Consider the following 9798-nt stretch of genomic DNA (forward strand, 5'->3'; position numbering starts at 1 on the left):
TGAAATGACAGCTGTTTATTTTATTGCCAGGAAACATGGGCAACAAATTCCACTCTTTCTGTGTTAGAGACTTAAACTATAGCAGCCTTTGCCTGGTTACTGTGAACATCTTATAGCTTACAAAATATAGCTTTACTGTGGAATAAACTACAAAAACGAGAGAGGGAGAAGGGCTACAGAGAGGAGTCAAAACTGCCTTCAGTGAGATTTGAAAATAAGGAAATTTTAAATAAATAAAAATAGGCTACAATGTAAATTCCATATAAGTCAGTTGTTAATATTACATAGGCAACTATATTCATTATAATTTCATATGGTTTGCCATTAGTAGGCTATAGGCCTTATATCATTTCAGTGGATTGTTTTCATTTTTAATCGTTGTGCAGGAAGCACAGTCTACATATCTTACATGCTGCCACCGACTTTTCCAGAGGGAGAGTAGCAAACAAGGTTTTCATTTGATTTCATAAAGGTTAAAAATATGGAGATTTAAAATGTAATCCAGTACAATTACTAATTACTTAAAAAAATGTCTCAGAAACGTAATCCAAATACCACAATATTAAAGTAATGAAACCTGATTACTTTATTTACTTTTGGATTACTTCAGTACCAAATACACAAACAAAGACGAGAGTAAAAGGACTTTGGTACCAAAGATTTGTTGTCTGCTGACTGTATTTTTGGAGAAACATGAAATCGAAGTCGATGTTTAAATGTTTTCATATGATATGCCTTACAATATATGTCACCATTATGCCAGTATCTGGCCCATCAATGACAAAAAATGTTGTTTTGTAGGTATTCTTGAAGATATTTGTCAAGATATTTGTCATTTTCTGGAAAATGTTGATGACTCATCCTGCACTTGGGTTCCTGTAATAATTTAGCATCCATTAATTTCATTGCAAATTAGATGGTTGTGTTCTGTAAATGAAAAGCAGGTTACAGTTACAGAATTCCTTATAGCAATGCAGTTTTATTAGCAACCTGGATTGAACGCAGCAGGTCATACAGCATTCGTAATAACCACGAGAGACTTGAGACTTGACTTGGACTCCAGCTCAAAGACTTGAGACTTGACTTGGACTCTATAGCTCAAAGACTTGTGAGCATCTCTGGTGTACTCAAACACACACAGTGACACAGTACACACAAACACACACACATATATAGATTACTCTGTGCACATTAAGGCCATTAGTGGAAACATCATCTCTTTGATCAGTGATTATAGCAGCCATATACCAGTTGCGATGAAGCCTTTTGCAAATTCAAAGTGCTTTAGATGAGCTGAAGGCAGCCAACGCTTTCCTGTACCATTAGAGGCTGAACTCTACATTTTACTTAGAAGACACTGAATTAGCAAAGAAATTCACTGCTCTGTACAAGCCGCAGCAGATAGTAAAGAGCACTTACGCCTAATTAGCCTGAGTTATATGTTAACAGCAGACAACACCAGATGGTATATTTCTTTTTTTTCACAGTTAAGTGAGGTGGTGATCTATACTATGTTATCCTACTCATTTCTCCAAAGGATTATGAAACACTGAGGATTTATTTTTACATTGCCTCAGTTTCTGACATCATACTTTGTGGATTCTGATATTGTAGCTTAAATGACAAATTACTATATGGGTACAATCACCTGCAGCCTGTTCCCCTTACCTCAGGTGCTTTAGGTTGATCCTGTTTAGCCAGATTCATTTGTGGCGTTGCTATGGTAACTGAAAGGAGATAGTCTCAATGCACAGAAAATCTATATAAATATCAGTAAATAAGTATGTCTATGTAACAACTCCTAAAGAACACTGAAAGGGTTTTGTTAAAGATGACATATGAAGCTAATTTTTAGGTTCATAATATTAGTTGGGGTTGTACCAGAATAGGTTTTTATGGTTTCATTTTTCTTTAAAAATACCATATTTTATGTCATACTGCCCATTGCTGACGCACTTCTTTCCACCCTGTCTGTTGACCGCTCCGTTTTAGTTACAGAGTGAAGCATCTCACTTCTATTCAATCTTCTTTGGGAGTTGCACAGTACCTAGGTAAGGACTACTAGTCAATCAGAAGCAAAGTAAGGCAGGCGCTGACAGTCAGAGGTCAGTGTGATCCAAACAAAAAGCCGCTTCAGCCGGTAACCATGGCTTTGGTTCAGCCGTCAACATAAAGTGAGCCTTCAAAGAAAGTGATGGTTAGGGTCAACAAAAGGTTAAAGCCACCCCTGCTGATAGAAGTGAAGTGCTTTCAGCTTCAATTAGCAAACCTGTGTCTGTGTAATTACTATAGCTGTTGGGTGCAAAAAACCTTCTATCTGTGGCTTAATATCACACGCGGCATCAGAGGTTTTGTCACATTAATTTAATGGTGAAATCCTACAGTAAACATACGAAAATCTGGGGGGAAAAAACAGCTTTCAACTTGTTGGTATCAGAACATTCCAAAACCTGTATTAGTCAAGGTCTATGGTCTTTAAAATCCTGCCTGTAAAAAGGCATATAACAATAACAACACATGTCTGAAAACACTATCATGCACATTCCAATATTACACCTCATGGTAGTTGTTAGAATTCTTATACTAGGACAGTCAGGCCCATTTCCCATTTCTTTTTTGTTAGGCCGTGACCTCTAGTGGCGTCCATTTAAGGAGAGTGGTGCGGTTGATGGATGAGTCAGTTTCGCTCAGGAGACTGAAATTTAAGTCCCGTGTGGAAGAAACTCAAAGACGACATGTTTTAAGTTACAAAAAACAGAGTTTTCACTTACGTCATGTGGCTTAAATAATGTACTTATTTGATCAACGTGTTTTGTTGTTTAGATATGAGGAGCTCTTCACTAAACTTTACATAAATATTCTACTCCTGTTAGTTAAGACTTTGGCTGCTGATTTGCTGAACAGGATGTTTTCTCTTTCCCTTGATTCCTTCATCCTCGTCCCCCAGCTGTTGTCCTGTTACTCCAAGTCTCAGAAAAGGCTATATTACTGCATCTGTGAGTCAGTCAGTGTGTGAGAATATCAAATGCATAAAAAAAAATTAAATAAAATTACTAGTGCAAGATGAATCTATATGTATATACAAATCTTAAAGTTAGGTAAAAACTATATTCATAAATATAAATCTTCTAATAATAAATCTTACCAGTTAACAGAATCTGCCAGTATTAAAGCGACCTGGTGTGCAAGTGAAAGTGACAGAAGTACACAATGTTTGTGTGGAAGTGAAATGTGTGGTGTTGGAGATCTGGATAGCCTGAGGATAGAAACTCCTCTTCAGTCTTTTCGGTTTTGGACATGTGACTGCAGAGGCGTCTGCCTGACCTCAGCAGTCCATTGTTGGGGTGTGAAGTGTCTCTCTCGTGATATTTTGGGCTGTCAGTCTCACCCTCCTGGTGTAGGTCTTCGGCAGGGTGGGAAGAGGTGTTCTGGTGGTGTATTCAGCTGAACAAACCACTAGCAGTTCCCGTACCAGGCACTGATGCTGCCTGTCAGGACAGTCTCCACAGCTGAGGACGTGAAGGTCTTTAGGATGGAGGATGACACCTTAAATATCCACAGCTGTCAGAGAAAGTAGAGGAAGAGGAAGAATCCATGTGAGGTCCTCAGCAATGCATTGATCTTTAGCTGGGTGTCCACCATCATTTTCTCCGACTTGCTGACAATCCGGTCACATTGTCACCCTCTGCTGCCTCCACAGTAGTTGTGGACTTCCTGTTCATTCATCTTGAAAACTTCACTCATCCATCTTAGTGTAGCTGCTCATTTTCAATGAGGCAAATAGTGGTTAGTAGTTCTTGGACAAAACCTGCACAGGTAAGGAATCCCAGATAATGTTAACTTCTTGTCATTTAAGCATCAGACAGAAACGCCTGGGAGTGATAACACGTACATATGTGTCATCACTCTCATCACATCTGACTGCACATTTTATCAATTAAACTTTTAAATACCTTTTTAAGACTCATTGCAAGTTGAGTCAAAGTTTCCCAACACAGCAACAACTGATGTAATCTGAAAGCCATATGAAGTCCTGCAGTGTCAAAAAAAACATAGTAATTAGGAACATGGCAGCTGAGAAAGCAAACAATGTGTTTTGCATCTAGTTTTGTCACGCTCACTCGTGTGTAAATGTGAAAAAAAAAAATCTAAAAACACAATGTAATTGAAGAAATTACAGCTCTGACACTGAATGTGGCTCAGTGCTCCTTTCTTTAAATTGACTTGTTTTCCTGCTGTTGGCAGCATGTCTGTGATTCAGCTGTACTCATGGTGCAAACATTAATTATAGGCCAGATTTTTTTTCAATTCTGCTGCGTAATTGAATCAATAATTAAAAGAATTGTAAATTATACTATTTTTAGCTCTATGCATCAGAAAGGAATAATAAATAACATGAAATCAATATGCCTGAGATGATTTGTTTTCATGGCATCTGATAAAAAATGTTGTTTGTTCAATGTGTACACAAACCAAAAGGCCAATTTCTGTTTTTCACAGTGTGTTACATGCTGGAACTATTCCTTTAAATAATCTTTGCATATGAAGTGACCTGTCTGTCATTAGGAATAAACACAATAACTGTGAGTATGTTACAGTGTCAATCATGATCTGTTACATACTATTTATTTTATTCATTTCATCAGTGCGATTCAGGTCACATGTGTCTGCACAACGCAAGTGTCAGATCTCTTAGCCAGACACGCTAACTGAACAGAACAGAACACAGAATATTCATTAACAAATGAACTACTAATTAGGCAGAGATCACAATAAACACTAAGCAGACATACAGAAACCAAGCATTAAATAAACACCACATAATAACAGAATGAGGCAGGAATTAAGGCAGGCACAGAGCAACACCAAACTAAACAGGAAACAGACTGAGGTGCACTATAGGCACAGAGTAGACTACAAACTAATGATACAGATAAACTACAACATAACAGGGGAAACAAACTGAAACAAGAAACACAGAACAGACTGACATCAAACAGGCAGTGGTAAACAACTAACTAATTAACTAACACTGGGGATACTAAACACAAGACGACAGACAGAGCTGGACCCAACACATAAACAAAATAACAGATACAGAACAGACTAAAATAACAAAACTGACTGAAAATTAACTAAACAGAGCAGACAGGCACACAGTGTGACACAATGTCCACCATACCCTGCAGTCCCTGCTGTAGCCTGAGAACCACACTATCAGTATGTAATGTTTTAGTAAGCCATAATCAAAACTCATGTTTAATCTAATTTTCAGGACGAATAAGACAGGACTTGGGACAACTGCTTAAAATTCGGGAATCTGTTTGTACAGTAATCAGTATGCAACACTATGCAGTGTCTTAAAAATTTAAAAAGCTTTTCATTGGATGCTAAATTATTACAGGAACCTAAGTGCAGGATGAGTCATCAACATTTTCCAGAAAATGAGAAATATCTTGACAAATATCTTCAAGAATACCTACAAAACAACATTTTTTGTCATTGATGGGCCAGATACTGGCATAATGGTGACATATATTGTAAGGCATATCATATGAAAACATTTAAACATCGACTTCGATTTCATGTTTCTCCAAAAATACAGTCAGCAGACAACAAATCTTTGGTACCAAAGTCCTTTTACTCTCGTCTTTGTTTGTGTATTTGGTACTGAAGTAATCCAAAAGTAAATAAAGTAATCAGGTTTCACTACTTTAATATTGTGGTATTTGGATTACGTTTCTGAGACATTTTTTAAAGTAATTAGTAATTGTACTGGATTACATTTTCAAATTAATCCTCCCTACCATACTCAGCACAGGCATGAGGGTAATATCGATCTTCTCATCTAACTTGGCAAAAAAGCTAATAACTGTATTTCGCAAAATGTTTTTTGTGACTTGTGTATGTTTGTGCTCTTTATTGTTGTTAAAAAAATGAAATGAAAAAGTGAAGGATCTCTGCCAGCCATCCACTCAATCTCCCCCTCCAACCTTCATCTTTTCCCTTCCCCATCCAGCCCCTCTTTTTGCCCAGACTTCTATCCCCTCTATCGCTAAAGATCTGTCAGTGCTTAGCAACATGCGTGACCACGCTTTCAGTGAAGTGTTCTGCAGTGGAAATCTGTGTGCACACACACTTCATGTGACACTGATGTTTTATGTTTACATTGCGTCAGGTGAGTGCATGCCGTCCTACAATGCCTCAACAATTTGGGGTGCACATGCATGGTCTGTTGAATTATGAAATATGTAATTTTATGGAAAGCACCTGCACTGTAAGTGTGTATTCTTAATTTGTACTTTTTTCTTCGTTCTTATACTAATTCCATTTGCTCTTTTATGGACCTCACATACTTTCTTCTTACTTTCCTGCCTTTATCTTCTTTTTTTCTCTTGTTCCTCCATGTACACATCCGTCCACTGTTTCCCTATTTTTTTCTTTCTTTCCCCTCTTCAGGATAAGGTAGCTATGGCAACACAGTTGAGGTGTGAAAAAATTGATTTTGTAAAGGCCAATCCATGGATTACTCACCTACATACACACATACAAACTTTCAATTTCCCATCTCTTCTTTTATCTCAAGGGATAATCTTAATCTGTTGCTATGGATACCAACATGGAGTGCATGCTGGGATTGAAATGTAAAAGACATAAGCATGAAAGGATGAGCATTTTAAGGGGATTGTTTTCCCACCTATTCACTGATAACAGTCAGTGTGAGATTAGTTGTTTACCCATTTAAATTCATTCCATTACACACACAACTCAGAGGCTTACTGCTGCACTGACCAAAGTTTTTTTTAAATAACATGCTGTAGATTTTCTAAGGTTACTTTGCATGGCAGCGGCGATCGTATCAAAAGCTGTTCCAACCTGACAGTGCTGAATGTGAAAAGGTCAATACACATTTCCAGCCTGAGGTTACTGGCATGTAAGTATTATATTTGTAAGTCTTTCATTTGGTGTTTTTGGTAAGCTACCTAGTGGTTTACTGGGATTTTTAAAAATGGGACAGAAAGTGCACAGAATGGTTTATGGGGAATACATAGTTATTTGTCTTCGTGAATGATATCCTGTTGAACAAGGTGTTCTTTCAGCTAAGAGGTGATGATATGATTACAATTTCTGAAATAAATTATGTAGCTAAAATGGTAGAGTAATTTGTTCTGAGAACAAATAAGCTATCAGTTACTTTTATGTGTCTGATTTAAACAGTTATTAAAAAACAATTGGCTCACTGAGAAACTAAGTTAAATTAAATGATACAGAACTCAGTTGCAACTACAACTTCATCCATCCATCCATCTTCATCCGCTTATCGGGTCGGGTCGCGGGGGCAGCAGCTCCAGCAGGGGACCCCAAACTTCTCTTTCCCGAGCCACATTAACCAGCTCTGATTGGGGGATCCCGAGGCTTTCCCAGGCCAGTGTGGAGATATAATCTCTCCACCTAGTCCTGGGTCTTCCCTGAGGCCTCCTCCCAGCTGGACGTGCCTGGAACACCTCCCTAGGGAGGCGTCCAGGAGGCATCCTTAGCAGATGCCCAAACTACCTCAACGGGCTCCTTTCAATGCAAAGGAGCAGCGGCTCTTCTCTGAGCTCCTCGCGGATGGCCGAGCTTCTCACCCTATCTCTAAGGGAGACACCACCCTCCCGCCTGAGGAAACCCATTTCGGCCGCTTGTACCCGCGATCTCGTTCTTTCGGTCATTACCCAGCCTTCATGACCATAGGTGAGGGTAGGAACGAAAATTGACCGGTAGATCGAGAGCTTTGCCTTACAGCTCAGCTCTCTTTTCGTCACAACGGTGCGGTAAAGCAAGTGCAATACCGTCCCTGCTGCTCCGATTCTCCGGCCAATCTCCTGCTCCAGTCTCCCTTCACTCATGAACAAGACCCTGAGGTACTTGAACTCCTTCACTTGGGGTAAGGACTCATTCCCTACCTGGAGTTGGCACTCCACCGGTTTCCTGCTGAGAACCATGGCCACAGATTTAGAGGTGCTAATCCTCATCCCAACCGCTTCGCACTCTGCTGCAAACCAATCCAGTGAGAGCTGAAGGTCATGGACCAATGATGTCATCAGGACCATATCATCCACAAAAAGCAGTGACGAGATCCCAAGCCGACCGAACCGCAGCCCCTCCTCGCCACAATTACGCTTCGATATCCTGTCCATGAATATTACAAACAGGATTGGTGACAAAGCGCAGCCCTGGCAAAGGCCAACCATCACCTGGAGTCCAAGAGTCCGACTTACTGCTGAGTACTCGGACACAGCTCTCGCTTTGGATGTACAGGGATTGGATAGCCCTGAGAAGGACCCCCTCACCCCTTACTCCCGCAGCATCTCCCACAGTATCTCCTGGGGGACCGGTCATACGCCTTCTCCAGATCTACAAAGCACATGTAGATTGGATGGGCATACTCCCAAGCCCGCTCCAGGATCCTTGTGAGAGTAAAGAGCTGGTCAGTTGTTCCACGACCGGGTCGAAAAACGCATCGATCTGAGATTCGACAATTGGCCGAACCCTCCGTTCCAGCACCCTGGAGTAGACTTTACCGGGGAGGCTGAGAAGTGTGATACCCCTGTAACTGGGACACACTCTCTGGTCCCCCTTTTTGAACAGGGGAAGCACCACCCCAGTCTGCCACTCCTTGGGCACTGTACCCGACTTCCATGCAATGTTAAAGAGACGTGTCAACTACAACTCATTTTAGCAATTTGTATTTTTTTATTGTTGTACATGTTAGCATGCTAACATTCGCTAGTTTGCACAAAAAGCAATGAGGCTCATGAGAATTTAGTCTTTAGTTTTGCAAGTATTTGGTCATAAACCAAATAGGCTACGTGTAAGTATCAGACAAATTAAACATTTTTCAACTGATGATTACAGTTTATCCTCAGGGCAATGTGGACATGTGTACCAATATTTGTCAAGACAAGAAAATACAAGAAAATGCTATAAAACACATGAATATCATGATCTTCACGTTAATCAACAGCACAGCTGTTTCTTGATATGAGTTACAATGTTTTTTTCCCTTGTGATAGGAACATTATTATTATTTTGCTATCAGACTCCAACGCAAAATCCACACACACAAAGAACTATAAATACACACTATAGTTGTGAGGTAAAATTGGTATTTTTACTCCTCACATCTTGACTTGTTCCTGATTGGCAACCTCTACTATGCACACGTCGCGTTCCTGCTACCAGGTGCTTTTCATCCAGGTAACTGCAGAAGCACTGAAATGCAGCCTGCGCTGAGTTAATGAATACTCAGTTACTGAGGCCAAAGACACACGCACACACATTTTGAAGCAGCAGGCTATTGATTTCACCAAGGATATTACGCATTACAAATCTGATGGAGAGCCTGAACAAATTTGCTTTACATCTACCAGAGTGTTAACTCTACTGACTTCCTTTTCATTTAAAAAAAAGGGACACTCTGCAGAGAGAAGAGCCTTTTGACAGGTGTTTCCAGCTCAGTTGCTAATTAAAAACTTTGCAGCACTCTCAGAAGAGTGTCTATTTTAAGAACTCAAAAAGCTACAGTGCTTAAGCTGACAAAAAATGCGTTGGAACAGATTGAAAACATTTTGTAGATTAATCTCCCACTGCTGAGTCCCTCCGAGTCTGACCAGCATCTCAGCCAAGACACAGTGAGTCACCCATCGTGTCTCTCCACGGGTGCCACTCTGCTTTGCAACTGAGCAGAAGGAAAACAACACTCTTGATATCTGTGTCTTTGGGGCAAGTGCTGTTTTGCTCTCCATCTGTCTTTCT

Source organism: Micropterus salmoides, unplaced genomic scaffold (genome assembly GCF_014851395.1).
Source record: "Micropterus salmoides isolate LMB-PRFRI ecotype aquatic unplaced genomic scaffold, ASM1485139v1 Ms_hic_scaffold_17, whole genome shotgun sequence".
NCBI classification, from domain to species: Eukaryota; Metazoa; Chordata; class Actinopteri; order Centrarchiformes; family Centrarchidae; genus Micropterus; species Micropterus salmoides.